Source organism: Panulirus ornatus, chromosome 50 (genome assembly GCF_036320965.1).
Source record: "Panulirus ornatus isolate Po-2019 chromosome 50, ASM3632096v1, whole genome shotgun sequence".
Taxonomy (NCBI): domain Eukaryota; kingdom Metazoa; phylum Arthropoda; class Malacostraca; order Decapoda; family Palinuridae; genus Panulirus; species Panulirus ornatus.
The window spans coordinates 1488154-1510049 of NC_092273.1; the positions used below are offsets into that span (position 1 = coordinate 1488154).

The 21896-nt window shown below is 42.4% G+C and overlaps 1 protein-coding gene across 5 annotated transcripts in view; it reads right to left on the bottom strand.

Moving 5' to 3' along the window:
• The window catches only part of shep (alan shepard), a 336340-nt gene that overhangs the window by 36420 nt on the left and 278024 nt on the right, over nucleotides 1-21896 (bottom strand). The window lies entirely within an intron of this gene.

Consider the following 21896-nt stretch of genomic DNA (forward strand, 5'->3'; position numbering starts at 1 on the left):
AAAGGATGTATGGATCAGGTGTTTGCTGTGAAGAGTGTACGTGAGAAATACTTAGGAAAACAGATGGATTTGTATGTAGCATTTATGGATCTGGAGAAGGCACAAGATAGGGTTGATAAAGATACTTTGTGGAAGGTTTTAAGAGTATATGGTGTGGGAGGTAGGTTGCTAGAAGCAGTGAAAAGTTTTTACCAAGGATATAAGACATGTGTATGAGTAGGAAGAGAGGAAAGTGATTGGTTCCCAGTGAATGTCAGTATGCGGAAGGGGTGCGTGATGTCTCCATGGTTGTTTAATTTGTTTATGGATGGGGTGGTTAGGGAGGCGAATGCAAGTTTTTTTGATGCAGGGGCAAGTATGCAGTCTGTTTTGGATGAGAGGGCTTGGGAAGTGAGTCAGTTGTTATTCGCTGATGATACAGCGCTGGTGGATGATTCAGGCGAGAAACCACAGAAGTTGGTGACTGAGTTTGGTTAAGTGTGTGAAAGAAGAAAATTTGAGGGTAAATGCAAATAAGAGGAAGATTATTAGGTTCAGTATGGTTGAGGGACAAGATATTTAGCAGATAAGTTTGAAAGGAGAAAAACTGGAGGAAGTGAAGTGTTTTACATATCTGGGAGTGGACTTGGCAGCGGATGAAACCATGGAAGCGGAGGTGAGTCACAGGGTGGGAAAGGGAGCGAAGGTTCTGGGAGTGTTGAAGAATGTGTGGAAGGCGAGAACATTATCTCGGAGAGCAAAAGTGGGTATGTTTGAAGGAATAGTGGTTCCAACAATGTTATGTGGTTGCAAGGCATGTGCTATGGATAGGGTTATGTGGAGGATGGTAGATGTGTTGGAAATGAAATGTTTGAGGACAATATGTGGTGTGAGGTGGTTTGATCAAGTAAGTAATGAAAGGGTAAAAGAGATGTGTGGTAATAAAAAGAGTGTGTTTGGGAGAGCAGAAGACAGTGCGTTGAAATGGTTTGGTCATACGGAGAGAATGAGTGAGGAAAGATTGACAAAGAGGATATATGTGTCAAAGATAGAGGGAAGAAGAAGTGGTCTCGTGAATCAAAGCTGCTAACACACTCACTCAGCTGCTCCCAAAATACTTGCCTCTCATGATCTTTCTTCTCATGACAGGTGCTTTGGCACCAATAATCACCCATCTCTCTCCATCCACTTTCAGTTTTCACCATATCTTTCTAGAATTTACTTTCTTACACTCTATCACATATTCCCACAACTCCTGCTTCAGGAGGAGTGCTTCTAGTTCCTTTGCTCTTGTCCTCTGACCAACCCTTGACTTTACTCTGAAGACATTCCCAAACCATTCTTCCCCATTTAGTCGCCTTTTACAACATGCAGGGAATATGTGGGAAGTATTCTTTCCCCCCTATCCCCAGGGATATATATATATATATCTTTTTATTATTACATGTAGGATATATATATATATCTTTTTTATTATTACATGTAATTGCAGTTTCCTGCATCAGCGAGGTAGCACCAGAAAACAAATGAAGAATGGCTCATCCACTCATATATATATATATATATATATATATATATATATATATATATTTTTTTTATTTTTTTATTTTTTTTTTTTTTTTATACTTTGTCGCTGTCTCCCGCGTTTGCGAGGTAGCGCAAGGAAACAGACGAAAGAAATGGCCCAACCCCCCCCATACACATGTACATACACACGTCCACACACGCAAATATACATACCTACAAAGCTTTCCATGGTTTACCCCAGACGCTTCACATGCCTTGATTTAATCCACTGACAGCACGTCAACCCCTGTATACCACATCGCTCCAATTCACTCTATTCCTTGCCCTCCTTTCACCCTCCTGCATGTTCAGGCCCCGATCACACAAAATCTTTTTCACTCCATCTTTCCACCTCCAATTTGGTCTCCCTCTTCTCCTCGTTCCCTCCACCTCCGACACATATATCCTCTTGGTCAATCTTTCCTCACTCATTCTCTCCATGTGCCCAAACCATTTCAAAACACCCTCTTCTGCTCTCTCAACCACGCTCTTTTTATTTCCACACATCTCTCTTACCCTTACGTTACTTACTCGATCAAACCACCTCACACCACACATTGTCCTCAAACATCTCATTTCCAGCACATCCATCCTCCTGCGCACAACTCTATCCATAGCCCACGCCTCGCAACCATACAACATTGTTGGAACCACTATTCCTTCAAACATACCCATTTTTGCTTTCCGAGATAATGTTCTCGACTTCCACACATTTTTCAAGGCTCCCAAAATTTTCGCCCCCTCCCCCACCCTATGATCCACTTCCGCTTCCATGGTTCCATCCGCTGACAGATCCACTCCCAGATATCTAAAACACTTCACTTCCTCCAGTTTTTCTCCATTCAAACTCACCTCCCAATTGACTTGACCCTCAACCCTACTGTACCTAATAACCTTGCTCTTATTCACATTTACTCTTAACTTTCTTCTTCCACACACTTTACCAAACTCAGTCACCAGCTTCTGCAGTTTCTCACATGAATCAGCCACCAGCGCTGTATCATCAGCGAACAACAATATATATATATATATATATATATATATATATATCAGTGAATGTAGGTTTGCGGCAGGGGTGTGTGATGTCTCCATGGTTGTTTAATTTGTTTATGGATGGGGTTTTTAGGGAGGTAAATGCAAGAGTCTTGGAAAGAGGGGCAAGTATGAAGTCTGTTGGGGATGAGAGAGCTTGGGAAGTGAGTCAGTTGTTGTTCGCTGATGATACAGCGCTGGTGGCTGATTCATGTGAGAAACTGCAGAAGCTGGTGACTGAGTTTGGTAAAGTGTGTGGAAGAAGAAAGTTAAGAGTAAATGTGAATAAGAGCAAGGTTATTAGGTACAGTAGGGTTGAGGGTCAAGTCAATTGGGAGGTGAGTTTGAATGGTGAAAAACTGGAGGAAGTGAAGTGTTTTAGATATCTGGGAGTGGATCTGTCAGCGGATGGAACCATGGAAGCGGAAGTGGATCATAGGGTGGGGGAGGGGGCGAAAATTTTGGGAGCCTTGAAAAATGTGTGGAAGTCGAGAACATTATCCCGGAAAGCAAAAATGGGTATGTTTGAAGGAATAGTAGTTCCAACAATGTTGTATGGTTGCGAGGCATGGGCTATGGATAGAGTTGTGCGCAGGAGGATGGATGTGCTGGAAATGAGATGTTTGAGGACAATGTGTGGTGTTAGGTGGTTTGATCGAGTAAGTAACGTAAGGGTAAGAGAGATGTGTGGAAATAAAAAGAGCGTGGTTGAGAGAGCAGAAGAGGGTGTTTTAAAATGGTTTGGGCACATGGAGAGAATGAGTGAGGAAAGATTGACCAAGAGGATATATGTGTCGGAGGTGGAGGGAACGAGGAGAAGAGGGAGACCAAATTGGAGGTGGATAGATGGAGTGAAAAAGATTTTGTGTGATCGGGGCCTGAACATGCAGGAGGGTGAAAGGAGGGCAAGGAATAGAGTGAATTGGAGCGATGTGGTATACAGGGGTTGACGTGCTGTCAGTGGATTGAATCAAGGCATGTGAAGCGTCCGGGGTAAACCATGGAAAGCTGTGTAGGTATGTATATTTGTGTGTGTGGACGTGTGTATGTACATGTGTATGGGGGGGGTTGGGCCATTTCTTTCGTCTGTTTCCTTGCGCTACCTCGCAAACGCGGGAGACAGCGACAAAGTATAAAAAAAAAAAAAAAAAAAAAAAAAAAAATATATATCCCTGGGGATAGGGGAGAAAGAATACTTCCCACGTATTCCCTGCGTGTCGCAGAAGGCGACTAAAAGGGGAGGGAGCGGGTGGCTGGAAATCCTCCCCTCTCGTTTTTTTCAATTTTCCAAAAGAAGGAACAGAGAAGGGGGCCAGGTGAGGATGTTCCCTCAAAGGCCCATTCCTCTGTTCTTAACGCTACCTCGCTGATGCGGGAAATGGCGAATAGTACGAGAGAAAGAAAGATATATATATATATATATATATATATATATATATATATATATATATATATATATATATATATATATATATATTTTTTTTTTTTTTTTTTTTTTATACTTTGTCGCTGTCTCCCGCGTTTGCGAGGTAGCGCAAGGAAACAGACGAAAGAAATGGCCCAACCCCCCCCATACACATGTACATACACACGTCCACACACGCAAATATACATACCTACACAGCTTTCCTTGGTTTACCCCGGACGCTTCACATGCCTTGATTCAATCCACTGACAGCAAGTCAACCCCTGTATACCACATCGCTCCAATTCACTCTATTCCTTGCCCTCCTTTCACCCTCCTGCATGTTCAGGCCCTGATCACACAAAATCTTTTTCACTCCATCTTTCCACCTCCAATTTGGTCTCCCTCTTCTCCTTGTTCCCTCCACCTCCGACACATATATCCTCTTGGTCAATCTTTCCTCACTCATCCTCTCCATGTGCCCAAACCACTTCAAAACACCCTCTTCTGCTCGCTCAACCACGCTCTTTTTATTTCCACACATCTCTCTTACCCTTACGTTACTCACTTGATCAAACCACCTCACACCACACATTGTCCTCAAACATCTCATTTCCAGCACATCCATCCTCCTGCGCACAACTCTATCCATAGCCCACGCCTCGCAACCATACAACATATATATATATATATATATCTTTTTCTTTCAAACTATTCGCCATTTCCCGCATTAGCGAGGTAGCGTTAAGAACAGATGACTGGGCCTTTGAGGGACTACCCTCACCTGGCCCAATTCTCTGTTCCTTCTTTTGGAAAAAAAAAAAAAGAGAGGGGAGGATTTCCAGCCCCCCCGCTCCCTCCCCTTTTAGTCGCCTTCTACGACACGCAGGGAATACGTGGGAAGTATTCTTACTCCCCTATCCCCAGGGATAATATATATATATATATATATATATATATATATATATATATATATATATATATATATATATATATTTTTTTTTTTTTTTTGCTTTGTCGCTGTCTCCCGCGTTTGCGAGGTAGCGCAAGGAAACAGACAAAAGAAATGGCCCAACCCACCCCCATACACATGTATATACATACACGTCCACACAAGCAAATATACATACCTATACATCTCAATGTACACATATATATACACATACAGACATATACATATATACACATGTACATAATTCATACTGTCTGCCTTTATTTATTCCCATCGCCACCTCACCACACATGGAATAACATCCCCTCCCCCCTCATGTGTGCGAGATAGCACTAGGAAAAGACAACAAAGGCCCCATTCGTTCAAACTCAGTCTCTAGCTGTCATGTAATAATGCCCGAAACCACAGCTCCCTTTCCACATCCAGGCCCCACACAACTTTCTATGGTTTACCCCAGACGCTTCACATGCCCTGATTCAATCCACTGACAGCACATCGACCCCGGTATACCACATCAATCCAATTCACTCTATTCCTTGCCCACATTTCACCCTCCTGCATGTTCAGGCCTCGATCACTCAAAATCTTTTTCACTCCATCTTTCCACCTCCAATTTGGTCTCCCACTTCTCCTCGTTCCCTCCACCTCCAACAGATATATCCTCTTGGTCAATCTTTCCTCACTCATTCTCTCCATTTGCCCAAACCATTTCAAAACACCCTCTTCTGCTCTCTCAACCACGCTCTTTTCATTTCCACACATCTCTCTTACCCTTACATTACTTACTCGATCAAACCACCTCACACCACATATTGTCCTCCAACATCTCATTTCCAGCACATCCACCCTCCTGCACACAACTCTAACCATAGCCCACGCCTCACAACCATACAACATTGTTGGAACCACTACTCCTTCAAACATACCCATTTTTGCTTTCCGAGATAATGTTCTCGACTTCCACACATTCTTCAAGGCTCCCAGGATTTTCGCCCCCACCCTATGATTCACTTCCGCTTCCATGGTTCCATCCGCTGCCAGATCCACTCCCAGATATCTTTACTTCCTACAGTTTTTCTCCATTCAAACTTACCTCCCAATTGACTTGACCCTCAACCCTACTGTACCTAATAACCTTGCTCTTATTCACATTTACTCTTAACTCTCTTCTTTCACACACTTTACCAAACTCAGTCACCAGCTTCTGCAGTTTCTCACATGAATCAGCCACCAGAGCTGTATGTATCATCAGCGAACAACAACTGACTCACTTCCCAACCTCTCTCATCCACAACAGACTTCATACTTGCCCCTCTTTCCAAAACTCTTGCATTCACCTCCCTAACAACCCCATCCATAAACAAATTAAACAACCATGGAGACATCACACACCCCTGCCACAAACCTACATTCACTGAGAACCAATCACTTTCCTCTCTTCCTACACATACACATGCCTTACATCCTCGATAAAAACTTTTCACTGCTTCTAACAACTTGCCTCCCACACCATATATTCTTAGTACCTTCCACAGAGCATCTCTATCAACTCCATCATATGCCTTCTCCAGATCCATAAATGCTACATACAAATCCATTTGCTTTTCTAAGTATTTCTCATATACATTCTTCAAAGCAAACACCTGATCCACACATCCTCTACCACTTCTGAAACCACACTGCTCTTCACCAATCTGATGCTCTGTACATGCCTTCACCCTCTCAATCAATACCCTCCCATATAATTTACCAGGAATACTCAACAAACTTATACCTCTGTAATTTGAGCACTCACTCTTATCCCCTTTGCCTTTGTACAATGGCACTATGCAAGCATTTCGCCAATCCTCAGGCACCTCATCATGAATCATACATACATTAAATAACCTTACCAACCAGTCAATAATACAGTCACCCCCTTTTTTAATAAATTCCACTGCAATACCATCCAAACCTGCTGCCTTGCTGGCTTTCATCTTCAGCAAAGCTTTTACTACCTCTTCTCTGTTTACCAAATCATTTTCCCTAACCCTCTCACTTTGCACACCACCTCGATCAAAACATCCTATATCTGCCACTCTATCATCAAACACATTCAACAAACCTTCAAAATACTCACTCCATCTCCTTCTCACATCACCACTACTTGTTATCACCTCCCCATTAGCCCCCTTCACTGAAGGTCCCATTTGCTCCCTTGTCTTACGCACTTTATTTACCTCCTTCCAGAACATCTTTTTATTCTCCCTAAAATTCAATGATACTCTCTCACCCCAACTCTCATTTGCCCTCTTTTCACCTCTTGCACCTTTCTCTTGATCTCCTGCCTCCTTCTTTTATACATCCTCCTCGAAGGCTCAGATTGGGGCGTCTAAATGTGTGTGGATGTAACCAAGATGTGAAAAAAGGAGAGATAGGTAGTATGTTTGAGGAAAGGAACCTGGATGTTTTGGCTCTGAATGAAACGAAGCTCAAGGGTAAAGGGAAAGAGTGGTTTGGGAATGTCTTGGGAGTATAGTCAGGGGTTAGTGAGAGACAAGAGCAAGGGAAGGAGTAGCACTACTCCTGAAACAGGAGTTGTGGGAGTATGTGATAGAATGTAAGAAAGTAAATTCTAGATTAATGATAGAATGTAAGAAAGTAAATTCTAGATTAATATGGGTAAAACTGAAAGTTGATGGAGAGAGATGGGTGATTATTGGTGCATATGCACCTGAGCATGAGAAGAAATATCATGAGAGGCAAGTGTTTTGGGAGCAGCTGAATGAGTGTGTTAGTGGTTTTGATGCACAAGACCAGGTTATAGTGATGGGTGATTTAAATGCAAAGGTGAGTAATGTGGCAGTTGAGGGAATAATTGGTATACATGGGGTGTTCAGTGTTGTAAATGGAAATGGTGAAGAGCTTGTAGATTTATGTGCTGAGAAAGGACTGATGATTGGGAATACCTGGTTTTAAAAGCAAGATATACATAAGTATACGTATGTAAGTAGGAGAGATGGCCAGAGAGCGTTATTGGATTACGTGTTAATTGACAGGCGTGCAAAACAGAGACTTTTGGATGTTAATGTGCTGAGAGGTGCAACTGGAGGGATGTCTGATCATTATCTTGTGGAGGCGAAGGTGAAGATTTGTATGGGTTTTCAGAAAAGAAGAGAGAAAGTTGGGGTGAAGAGGGTGGTGAGAGTAAGTGAGCTTGGGAAGGAGACTTGTGTGAGGAAGTACCAGAAGAGACTGAGTACAGAATGGAAAAAGGTGGGAACAAAGGAGGTAAGGGGAGTGGAGGAGGAATGGAATGTATTTAGGGAAGCAGTGATGATTTGCGCAAAAGATGCTTGTGGCATGAAAAGCGTGGGAGGTGGGTTGATTAGAAAAGGTAGTGAGTGGTGGGATGAAGAAGTAAGATTATTAGTGAAAGAGAAGAGAGAGGCATTTGGATAATTTTTGCAGGGAAAAAATGCAAATGATTAGATGTATATATATATATATATATATATATATATATATATTTTTTTTTTTTTTTGCTTTGTCGCTGTCTCCCGCGTTTGCGAGGTAGCGCAAGGAAACAGACGAAAGAAATGACCCAACCCCCCCCCATACACATGTATATGCATACATCCACACACGCAAATATACATACCTACACAGCTTTCCATGGTTTACCCCAGACGCTTCACATGCCTTGATTCAATCCACTGACAGCACATCAACCCCGGTATACCACATCGCTCCAATTCACTCTATTCCTTGCCCTCCTTTCACCCTCTTGCATGTTCAGGCCCCAATCACACAAAATCTTTTTCACTCCATCTTTCCACCTCCAATTTGGTCTCCCTCTTCTCCTCGTTCCCTCCACCTCCGACACATATATCCTCTTGGTCAATCTTTCCTCACTCATTCTCTCCATGTGCCCAAACCATTTCAAAACACCCTCTTCTGCTCTCTCAACCACGCTCTTTTTATTTCCACACATCTCTCTTACACTTACGTTACTTACTCGATCAAACCACCTCACACCACACATTGTCCTCAAACATCTCATTTCCAGCACATCCATCCTCCTGCGCACAACTCTATCCATAGCCCACGCCTCGCAACCATACAACATTGTTGGAACCACTATTCCTTCAAACATACCCATTTTTGCTTTCCGAGATAATGTTCTCGACTTCCACACATTCTTCAAGGCTCCCAGAATCTTCGCCCCCTCCCCCACCCTATGATCCACTTCCGCTTCCATGGTTCCATCCGCTGCCAGATCCACTCCCAGATATCTAAAACACTTCACTTCCTCCAGTTTTTCTCCATTCAAACTCACCTCCCAATTGACTTGACCCTCAACCACCCTACTGTACCTAATAACCTTGCTCTTATTCACATTTACTCTTAACTTTCTTCTTCCACACACTTTACCAAACTCAGTCACCAGCTTCTGCAGTTTCTCACATGAATCAGCCACCAGCGCTGTATCATCAGCGAACAACAACTGACTCACTTCCCAACCTCTCTCATCCCGAACAGACTTCATACTTGCCCCTCTTTCCAAAACTCTTGCATTCACCTCCCTAACAACCCCATCCATAAACAAATTAAACAACCATGGAGACATCACACACCCCTGCCGCAAACCTACATTCACTGAGAACCAATCACTTTCCTCTCTTCCTACACGTACACATGCCTTACATCCTCGATAAAAACTTTTCACTGCTTCTAACAACTTGCCTCCCACACCATATATTCTTAATACCTTCCACAGAGCATCTCTATCAACTCTATCATATGCCTTCTCCAGATCCATAAATTTTTTTTTTTTTTTTTTTTTTTTTTTTATACTTTGTCGCTGTCTCCCGCGTTTGCGAGGTAGCGCAAGGAAACAGACGAAAGAAATGGCCCCCCCCCCCCATACACATGTACATACACACGTCCACACACGCAAATATACATACCTACACAGCTTTCCATGGTTTACCCCAGACGCTTCACATGCCTTGCTTCAATCCACTGACAGCACGTCAACCCCTGTATACCACATGACTCCAATTCACTCTATTTCTTGCCCTCCTTTCACCCTCCTGCATGTTCAGGCCCCGATCACACAAAATCTTTTTCACTCCATCTTTCCACCTCCAATTTTGTCTCCCTCTTCTCCTCGTTCCCTCCACCTCCGACACATATATCCTCTTGGTCAATCTCTCCTCACTCATTCTCTCCATGTGCCCAAACCATTTCAAAACACCCTCTTCTGCTCTCTCAACCACGCTCTTTTTATTTCCACACATCTCTCTTACCCTTACGTTACTTACTCGATCAAACCACCTCACACCACACATTGTCCTCAAACATCTCATTTCCAGCACATCCATCCTCCTGCGCACATCTCTATCCATAGCCCACGCCTCGCAACCATACAACATTGTTGGAACCACTATTCCCTCAAACATACCCATTTTTGCTTTCCGAGATAGTGTTCTCGACTTCCACACATTTTTCAAGGCTCCCAAAATTTTCGCCCCCTCCCCCACCCTATGATCCACTTCCGCTTCCATGGTTCCATCCGCTGACAGATCCACTCCCAGATATCTAAAACACTTCACTTCCTCCAGTTTTTCTCCATTCAAACTCACCTCCCAATTGACTTGACCCTCACCCCTACTGTACCTAATAACCTTGCTCTTATTCACATTTACTCTCAACTTTCTTCTTCCACACACTTTACCAAACTCAGTCACCAGCTTCTGCAGTTTCTCACATGAATCAGCCACCAGCGCTGTATCATCAGCGAACAACAACTGACTCACTTCCCAAGCTCTCTCATCCCCAACAGACTTCATACTTGCCCCTCTTTCCAGGACTCTTGCATTTACCTCCCTTACAACCCCATCCATAAACAAATTAAACAACCATAAATGCTACATACAAATCCATTTGCTTTTCTAAGTATTTCTCACATACATTCTTCAAAGCAAACACCTGATCCACACATCCTCTACCACTTCTGAAACCACACTGCTCTTCCCCAATCTGATGCTCTGTACATGCCTTCACCCTCTCAATCAATACCCTCCCATATAATTTACCAGGAATACTCAACAAACTTATACCTCTGTAATTTGAGCACTCACTCCTATCCCCTTTGCCTTTGTACAATGGCACTATGCACGCATTCCGCCAATCCTCAGGCACCTCACCATGAGTCATACATACATTAAATAACCTTACCAACCAGTCAACAATACAGTCACCCCCTTTTTTAATAAATTCCACTGCAATACCATCCAAACCTGCTGCCTTGCCGGCTTTCATCTTCCGCAAAGCTTTTACTACCTCTTCTCGGTTTACCAAATCATTTTCCCTAACCCTCTCACTTTGCACACCACCTCGACCAAAACACCCTATATCTGCCACTCTATCATCAAACACATTCAACAAACCTTCAAAATACTCACTCCATCTCCTTCTCACATCACCACTACTTGTTATCACCTCCCCATTTGCGCCCTTCACTGAAGTTCCCATTTGCTCCCTTGTCTTACGCACTTTATTTACCTCGTTCCAGAACATCTTTTTATTCTCCCTAAAATTTAATGATACTCTCTCACCCCAACTCTCATTTGCCCTTTTTTTCACCTCTTGCACCTTTCTCTTGACCTCCTGTCTCTTTCTTTTATACATCTCCCACTCAATTGCATTTTTTCCCTGCAAAAATCATCCAAATGCCTCTCTCTTCTCTTTCACTAATACTCTTACTTCTTCATCCCACCACTCACTACCCTTTCTAATCAACCCACCTCCCACTCTTCTCATGCCACAAGCATCTTTTGCGCAATCCATCACTGATTCCCTAAATACATCCCATTCCTCCCCCACTCCCCTTACTTCCATTGTTCTCACCTTTTTCCATTCTGTACTCAGTCTCTCCTGGTACTTCCTCACACAAGTCTCCTTCCCAAGCTCACTTACTCTCACCACCCTCTTCACCCCAACATTCACTCTTCTTATCTGAAAACCCATACAAATCTTCACCTTAGCCTCCACAAGATAATGATCAGACATCCCTTCAGTTGCACCTCTCAGCACATTAACATCCAAAAGTCTCTCTTTCGCACGCCTGTCAATTAACACGTAATCCAATAACGCTCTCTGGCCATCTCTCTTACTTACATAAGTATACTTATGTATATCTCGCTTTTTAAACCAGGTATTCCCAATCATCAGTCCTTTTTCAGCACATAAATCTACAAGCTCTTCACCATTTCCATTTACAACACTGAACACCCCATGTACACCAATTATTCCCTCAACTGCCACATTACTCACCTTTGCATTCAAATCACCCATCACTATAACCCGGTCTCGTTCATCAAAACCACTAACACACTCATTCAGCTGCTCCCAAAACACTTGCCTCTCATGATCTTTCTTCTCATGCCCAGGTGCATATGCACCAATAATCACCCACCTCTCTCCATCAACTTTCAGTTTTACCCATATTAATCGAGAATTTACTTTCTTACATTCTATCACATACTCCCACAACTCCTGTTTCAGGAGTATTGCTACTCCTTCCCTTGCTCTTGTCCTCTCACTAACCCCTGACTTTACTCCCCAGACATTCCCAAACCACTCTTCCCCTTTACCCTTGAGCTTCGTTTCACTCAGAGCCAAAACATCCAGGTTCCTTTCCTCAAACATACTACCTATCTCTCCTTTTTTCACATCTTGGTTACATCCACACACATCTAGGCACCCCAATCTGAGCCTTCGAGGAGGATGAGCACTCCCCGCGTGACTCCTTCTTCTGTTTCCCATTTTAGAAAGTTAAAAAATACAAGGAGGGGAGGATTTCTGGCCCCCCGCTCCCATCCCCTCTAGTCGCTTTCTACGACACGCGAGGAATACGTGGGAAGTATTCTTTCACCCCTATCCCCAGGGATAATATACATATATATACACATATAAACATACACACACATACACATACATACGCACATATACACACACACACACACATACATATATATACATATGAAAAATGTAAGAAACAATTTAGAAAACTGAAACTTCTAGCTTGAAATGAATGAAAAAATGAATGTCACATAATGGTTCAACCTCTGGCTATGGAAAAAGGAAATGTATAATTTATTTACACAAACGTCAATAGCAGTTCTCATCAATTCAACCACTGTATCAATAAGCTTCAATGTCTAAGCTACATTTTTTTCCAATTTCACTATTTTCTTGTCAAAACACCATGTATGAAAACTATCACTCCAGTAACACAACTATAAACATTTACTTCCCTTTTAAAAAAGTTCTGGGGAAGTCTGTCTCGATACACTGCGGGAAACTCTATATATATATATATATATATATATATATATATATATATATATATATATATATATATATTTTTTTTTTTTTTTTAATTTTCCAAAAGAAGGAACAGAGGGGGCCAGGTGAGGATATTCCAAAAAAGGCCCAGTCCTCTGTTCCTAACGCTACATCGCTAACGCGGGAAATGGCGAATAGTTAAAAATATATATATATATATATATATATATATATATATATATATATATATATATATATATATATATATATATTTTTTTTTTTTTGCTTTGTCGCTGTCTCCCGCGTTTGCGAGGTAGCGCAAGGAAACAGACGAAAGAAATGGCCCAACCCACCCCCATACACATGTATATACATACGTCCACACACGCAAATATACATACCTACGCAGCTTTCCATGGTTTACCCCAGATGCTTCACATGCCTTGATTCAATCCACTGACAACATGTCAACCCCGGTATACCACATCGCTCCAAGTCACTCTATTCCTTGCCCTCCTTTCACCCTCCTGCATGTTCAGGCCCCGATCACACAAAATCTTTTTCACTCAATCTTTCCACCTCCAATTTGGTCTCCCTCTTCTCCTCGTTCCCTCCACCACCGACACATATATCCTCTTGGTCAATCTTTCCTCACTCATTCTCTCCATGTGACCAAACCATTTCAAAACACCCTCTTCTGCTCTCTCAACCACGCTCTTTTTATTTCCACACATCTCTCTTACCCTTACGTTACTTACTCGATCAAACCAACTCACACCACACATTGTCCTCAAACATCTCATTTCCAGCACATCCATCCTCCTGCGCACAACTCTATCCATAGTCCACGCCTCGCAACCATACAACATTGTTGGAACCACTATTCCTTCAAACATACCCATTTTTACTCTCCGAGATAATGTTCTCGACTTCCACACATTCTTCAAGGCTCCCAGAATTTTCGCCCCCTCCCCCACCCAATGATCCACTTCCGCTTCCATGGTTCCATCCGCTGCCAGATCCACTCCCAGATATCTAAAACACTATACTTCCTCCAGTTTTTCTCCATTCAAACTCACCTCCCAATTGACTTGACCCTCAACCCTACTGTACCTAATAACCTTGCTCTTATTCACATTTACTCTTAACTTTCTTCTTTCACACACTTTACCAAACTCAGTCACCAGCTTCTGTAGTTTCTCACATGAATCAGCCACCAGCACTGTATCATCAGCGAACAACAACTGACTCACTTCCCAAGCTCTCTCATCCCCAACAGACTTCATACTTGCCCCTCTTTCCAAAACTCTTGCATTCACCTCCCTAACAACCCCATCCATAAATATATATATACATGCATGTATATACATATATATATACATATATATATATATATATATATATATATATATATATATATATATATATATATATATATATATACACATATATACACACATATATATATATATATATATATATATATATATATATATATATTTTTTATGCTTTGTCGCTGTCTCTCGCGTTTACGAGGTAGCGCAAGGAAACAGACGAAAGAAATGGCCCAACCCACCCCCATACACATGTATATACATACATCCACACACGCAAATATACATACCTACGCAGCTTTCCATGGTTTACCCCAGATGCTTCACATGCCTTGATTCAATCCACTGACATGTCAACCCCGGTATATCACATCGATCCAATTCACTCTATTCCTTGCCCTCCTTTCACCCTCCTGCATGTTCAGGCCCCGATCACACAAAATCTTTTTCACTCCATCTTTCCACCTCCAATTTGGTCTCCCACTTCTCCTCGTTCCCTCCACCTCCGACACATATATCCTCTTGGTCAATCTTTCCTCACTCATTCTCTCCATGTGCCCAAACCATTTCAAAACACCCTCTTCTGCTCTCTCAACCACGCTCTTTTTATTTCCACACATCTCTCTTACCCTTATGTTACTTACTCGATCAAACCACCTCACACCACACATTGTCTTCAAACATCTAATTTCCAGCACATCCATCCTCCTGCGCACAACTCTATCCATAGCCCACGCCTCGCAACCATACAACATTGTTGGAACCACTATTCCTTCAAACATACCCATTTTTGCTTTCCGAGATAATGTTCTCGACTTCCACACATTCTTCAAGGCTCCCAGAATTTTCGCCCCCTCCCCCACCCTATGATCCACTTCCGCTTCCATGGTTCCATCCGCTGCCAGATCCACTCCCAGATATCTAAAACACTATACTTCCTCCAGTTTTTCTCCATTCAAACTCACCTCCCAATTGACTTGACCCTCAACCCTACTGTACCTAATAACCTTGCTCTTATTCACATTTACTCTTAACTTTCTTCTTTCACACACTTTACCAAACTCAGTCACCAGCTTCTGCAGTTTCTCACATGAATCAGCCACCAGCGCTGTATCATCAGCGAACAACAACTGACTCACTTCCCAACCTCTCTCATCCCCTTCAGACTTCATACTTGCCCCTCTTTCCAAAACTCTTGCATTCACCTCCCTAACCACCCCATCCATAAACAAATTAAACAACCATGGAGACATCACACACCCCTGCCGCAAACCTACATTCACTGAGAACCAATCACTTTCCTCTCTTCCTACACGTACACATGCCTTACATCCTCGATAAAAACTTTTCACTACTTCTAACAACTTGCCTCCCACACCATATAGTCTTAATACCTTCCACAGAGCATCTCTATCAACTCTACCATATGCCTTCTCCAGATCCATAAATGCTACATACAAATCCATTTGCTTTTCTAAGTATTTCTCACATACATTCTTAAAAGCAAACACCTGATCCACACATCCTCTACCACTTCTGAAACCACACTGCTCTTCCCCAATCTGATGCTCTGTACATGCCTTCACCCTCTCAATCAATACCCTCCCATATAATTTACCAGGAATACTCAACAAACTTATACCTCTGTAATTTGAGCACTCACTCTTATCCCCTTTGCCTTGTACAATGGCACTATGCACGCATTCCGCCAATCCTCAGGCACCTCACCATGAATCATATATACATTAAATAACCTTACCAACCAGTCAATAATACAGTCACCCCCTTTCTTAATAAATTCCACTGCAATATCATCCAAACCTGCTGCCTTGCCAGCTTTCATCTTCCGCAAAGCTTTTACTACCTCTTCTCTGTTTAACAAATCATTTTCCCTAACCCTCTCACTTTGCACACCACCTCGACCAAAACACCCTATATCTGCTACTCTATCATCAAACACATTCAACAAACCTTCAAAATACTCACTCCATCTCCTTCTCACATCACCACTACTTGTTATCACCTCCCCATTTACGCCCTTCACTGAAGTTCCTATTTGCTCCCTTGTCTTATGCACTTTATTTACCTCCTTCCTGAACATCTTTTTATTCTCCCTAAAATTTAATGATACTCTCTCACCCCAACTCTCATTTGCCCTCTTTTTCACCTCTTGCTCCTTTCTCTTGACCTCCTGTCTCTTTCTTTTATACATCTCCCAATCAATTGCATTTTTTCCCTGCAAAAATCGTCCAAATATATATACATATATATATCATTTTTTTTTTTATTATACTTTGTCGCTGTCTCCCGCGTTTGCGAGGTAGCGCAAGGAAACAGACGAAAGAAATGGCCCCCCCCCCCATACACATGTATATACATACGTCCACACACGCAAATATACATACCTATACAGCTTTCCATGGTTTACCCCAGACGCTTCACATGCCTTGATTCAATCCACTGACAGCAAGTCAACCCCGGTATACCACATCGCTCCAATTCACTCTATTCCTTGCCCTCCTTTCACCCTCCTGCATGTTCAGGCCCCGATCACACAGAATCTTTTTCACTCCATCTTTCCACCTCCAATTTGGTCTCCCTCTTCTCCTCATTCCCTCCACCTCCGACACATATATCCTCTTGGTCAATCTTTCCTCACTCATTCTCTCCATGTGACCAAACCACTTCAAAACACCCTCTTCTGCTCTCTCAACCACGCTCTTTTTATTTCCACACATCTCTCTTACCCTTACGTTACTCACTCGATCAAACCACCTCACACCACACATTGTCCTCAAACATCTCATTTCCAGCACATCCATCCTCCTGCGCACAACTCTATCCATAGCCCACGCCTCGCAACCATACAACATTGTTGGAACCACTATTCCTTCAAACATACCCATTTTTGCTTTCCGAGATAATGTTCTCGACTTCCACACATTCTTCAAGGCCCCCAGAATTTTCGCCCCCTCCCCCACCCTATGATCCACTTCCGCTTCCATGTTTCCATCCGCTGCCAGATCCACTCCCAGATATCTAAAACACTTCACTTCCTCCAGTTTTTCTCCATTCAAACTCACCTCCCAATTGACTTGACCCTCAACCCTACTGTACCTAATAACCTTGCTCTTATTCACATTTACTCTTAACTTTCTTCTTCCACACACTTTACCAAACTCAGTCACCAGCTTCTGCAGTTTCTCACATGAATCAGCCACCAGCGCTGTATCATCAGCGAACAACAACTGACTCACTTCCCAAGCTCTCTCATCCCCAACAGACTTCATACTTGCCCCTCTTTCCAAAACTCTTGCATTTACCTCCCTAACAACCCCATCCATAAACAAATTAAACAACCATGGAGACATCACACACCCCTGCCGCAAACCTATATTCACTGAGAACCAATCACTTTCCTCTCTTCCTACACGTACACATGCCTTACATCCTCGATAAAAACTTTTCACTGTTTCTAACAACTTTCCTCTTACACCATATATTCTTAATACCTTCCACAGAGCATCTCTATCAACTCTATCATATGCCTTCTCCAGATCCATAAATGCTACATACAAATCCATTTGCTTTTCTAAGTATTTCTCACATACATTCTTCAAAGCAAGCACCTGATCCACACATCCTCTACCACTTCTGAAACCACACTGCTCTTCCCCAATCTGATGCTCTGTACATGCCTTCACCCTCTCAATCAATACCCTCCCATATAATTTACCAGGAAGATGCGGGAGACAGCGACAAAGCAAAATAAAAATAAAAAATATAATAATATATACATACATGAATGCCTACACACGCAAAGATACATACATATACATATCAACAGATACATTTTTTTTTTTTTTGCTTTGTCGCTGTCTCCCGCATTTGCGAGGTAGCGCAAGGAAACAGACGAAAGAAATGGCCCAACCCACCACCATACACATGTATATACATACGTCCACATACGCAAATATACATACCTACACAGCTTTCCATGGTTTACCCCAGACGCTTCACATGCCCTGATTCAATCCATTGACAGTACGTCAACCCCGGTATACCACATCGATCCAATTCACTCTATTCCTTGCCCTCCTTTCACCCTCCTGCATGTTCAGGCCCCGATCACACAAAATCTTTTTCACTCCATCTTTCCACCTCCAATTTGGTCTCCCACTTCTCCTCGTTCCCTCCACCTCCGACACATATATCCTCTTGGTCAATCTTTCCTCACTCATTCTCTCCATGTGCCCAAACCATTTCAAAACACCCTCTTCTGCTCTCTCAACCACGCTCTTTTTATTTCCACACATCTCTCTTACCCTTACGTTACTTACTCGATCAAACCACCTCACACCACACATTGTCCTCAAACATCTCATTTCTAGCACATCCATCCTCCTGCGCACAACTCTATCCATAGCCCACGCCTTGCAACCATACAACATTGTTGGAACCTCTATTCCTTCAAACATACCCATTTTTGCTTTCCGAGATAATGTTCTCGACTTCCACACATTCTTCAAGGCTCCCAGGATTTTCGCCCCCTCCCCCACCCTATGATCCACTTCCGCTTCCATGGTTCCATCCGCTGCCAGATCCACTCCCAGATATCTAAAACACTTTACTTCCTCCAGTTTTTCTCCATTCAAACTTACCTCCCAATTGACTTGACCCTCAACCCTAATGTACCTAATTACCTTGCTCTTATTCACATTTACTCTTAACTTTCTTCTTTCACACACTTTACCAAACTCAGTCACCAGCTTCTGCAGTTTCTCACATGAATCAGCCACCAGCGCTGTATCATCAGCGAACAGCAACTGACTCACTTCCCAAGCTCTCTCATCCCCAACAGACATCATACTTGCCCCTCTTTCCAAAACTCTTGCATTCACCAACCCCATCCATAAACAAATTAAACAACCATGGATACATACATATACATATACATATGCAGACATCACATACATAAACATGTATATATTTATACTTGCTTGCCTTCATCCATTCCTGTTGCTACCCCACCCCACAGGAAAATAGCATCACTATCCCCTGCTTCAGCGAAGTAGCACCAGGAATACAGACAAAAAGGCCACATTCATTCATACTCAGTCTCTAGTTATGATGAGTAATGGACTAAAAACACAGCTCCCTATCTACATCCAGGCCCCACTGACCTTTCCATGATTTACCCAAGATGCTTCACATGCCCTGGTTCAGTCCAATGACAGCACATCAACCCCTGCATACTACATTGTTCCAATTCACTATATTCCTTGCATGCCTCTTACTCTCCTGTATGTTCAGGCCCTGATCACTCGAAATCATTTTCACGCCAGACTTCTACCTCCAATTTGGTCTCCCGCTCCTCCCTGTTCCCTCTACCTCTGACACATAAATTCTCTTAGTCAATCTTTCCTCACTCATTCTCTCCATATGTCCAAATCATTTCAGCACACCCTCTTCTGCTCTCTCAACCATATTCTTCTTATTTCCACACATCTCTCTTACCCTTACAATACTTATTCGATCAAACCACCTGACACCACATATTGTCCTCAAACATTTCATTTCCAACACATCCACCCTCCTCCATACAACCCTATTTATAGCCTATGCCTCACAACCATAGAACATTATTGAAATTACTATTCCTTCACACATACCCATTTTTGCTTTCCGAGATAACGTTCTCTCCTTGCACACATTCTTCATCGCTCCCAGAACCTTCTGCTTCCATGGTTCCCTCCACTGCTCAGTCCACTCCCAGATATCCAAAACACCACTTCCTCCATTTTTTCTCCATTCAAACTTACATCCCAATTAACTTGTCCCTCAACCTTACTGAACCCAATGACATTGCTCTTATTCACATTTTCTCTCAATTTTCTCCTTTCACACACTTTTCCAAACTCACACACCAACCTCTGCAGATTCTCAATTGAATCAGCCACTAGAGCTGTATCATCGGTGAACAACAACCAACTCACTTCCCAGGCCCTCTTATCCCCAACAGACTGCATACTTGCCCCTCTCTCCAAAACTCTTGCATTTACCTCCCTAGCCACCCCAACCATAAACAAATTAAACAACCATGGGGACATCACACACCCCTGCTGTAGACCGGACTTCACTGGAAACAAATCACTTTCCTCTCTTCCTACTCATACACAAGCCTTACATCCTTGATAAAAACATTTCACTGCTTCTAACAGCTTACCTTCCACACCATATACTTCTATCAACCCTATCATATGCCTTCTCCAGATCCATAAATGCAAAATACAAATCCATTTGTTTTTCTATCAAAGCAAACACCTGATCCATACATCCTCCACCACTTCTGAAAACACACTGCTCCTCCCTAATCTGATGCTCTGTATATGCCTTCACTCTCTCAATCAATACCCTTCCATACAATTTCCGAGGAATACTCAACAAACTTATGCCTTTGTAGTTTGAACACTCACCATTATCCCCTTTGCCCCTGTACAATGGCACTATGCATGCATTCCACCAATCCTCAGGCACCTTACCATGATCTATACATCCACTGAATATCCTTACCAACCAATCAACAACACATCACCCCTTTCTTAATAAATTCAACTGCAATATCATCCAAACCTGTCACCTTGCCAGATTTCATCTTCCGTAAAGCTTTCACCCTCTTCTCTCTTAACCAAACCATTCTCCCTGACCCTCTCACTTCACACAATACCCTGACCAAAACATCCTACATCTGCGACTCTATCATCAAACACATTCAACAAACCTTCAAAATATTCACTCAATCTCCTTCTCACTTCAACAATACCTGTTATCAATTCCCCCATGCCCCCTTCACCAATATTCCCATTTTTTCTCCTCTTACGTATGTTATTTACCTCCTCCCAAAACATCTTTTTATTCTTCCTAAAGTTCATGCAAAATCATTTTCTCCAAATGAGAAAGACATGTATGAAATATATAAAAAACTATTTTTTTGCAAAAATTAACATATCTTCTCAGCACAAAAAAACACACTATACACTAGATTAACCAGCCCCACATGCACAATTACATCAACTTATTTTTGTAATTATTTTTTCATTTATATAATCAAATTCATACAAACTATCCAAACTACTTTTATTTAGTAATTAAGAGTTAAGCTTTTACACTTCAGGAAAACATCATTTACCAGACAGGTCAATCTTAAGTACATACACCATCAGTGTGGCTGTGAGAAGGGTGGGTGGCTACACATAGCAAAAGGTAGCAAGCTCTTAGAAAGGCTCACAATGAC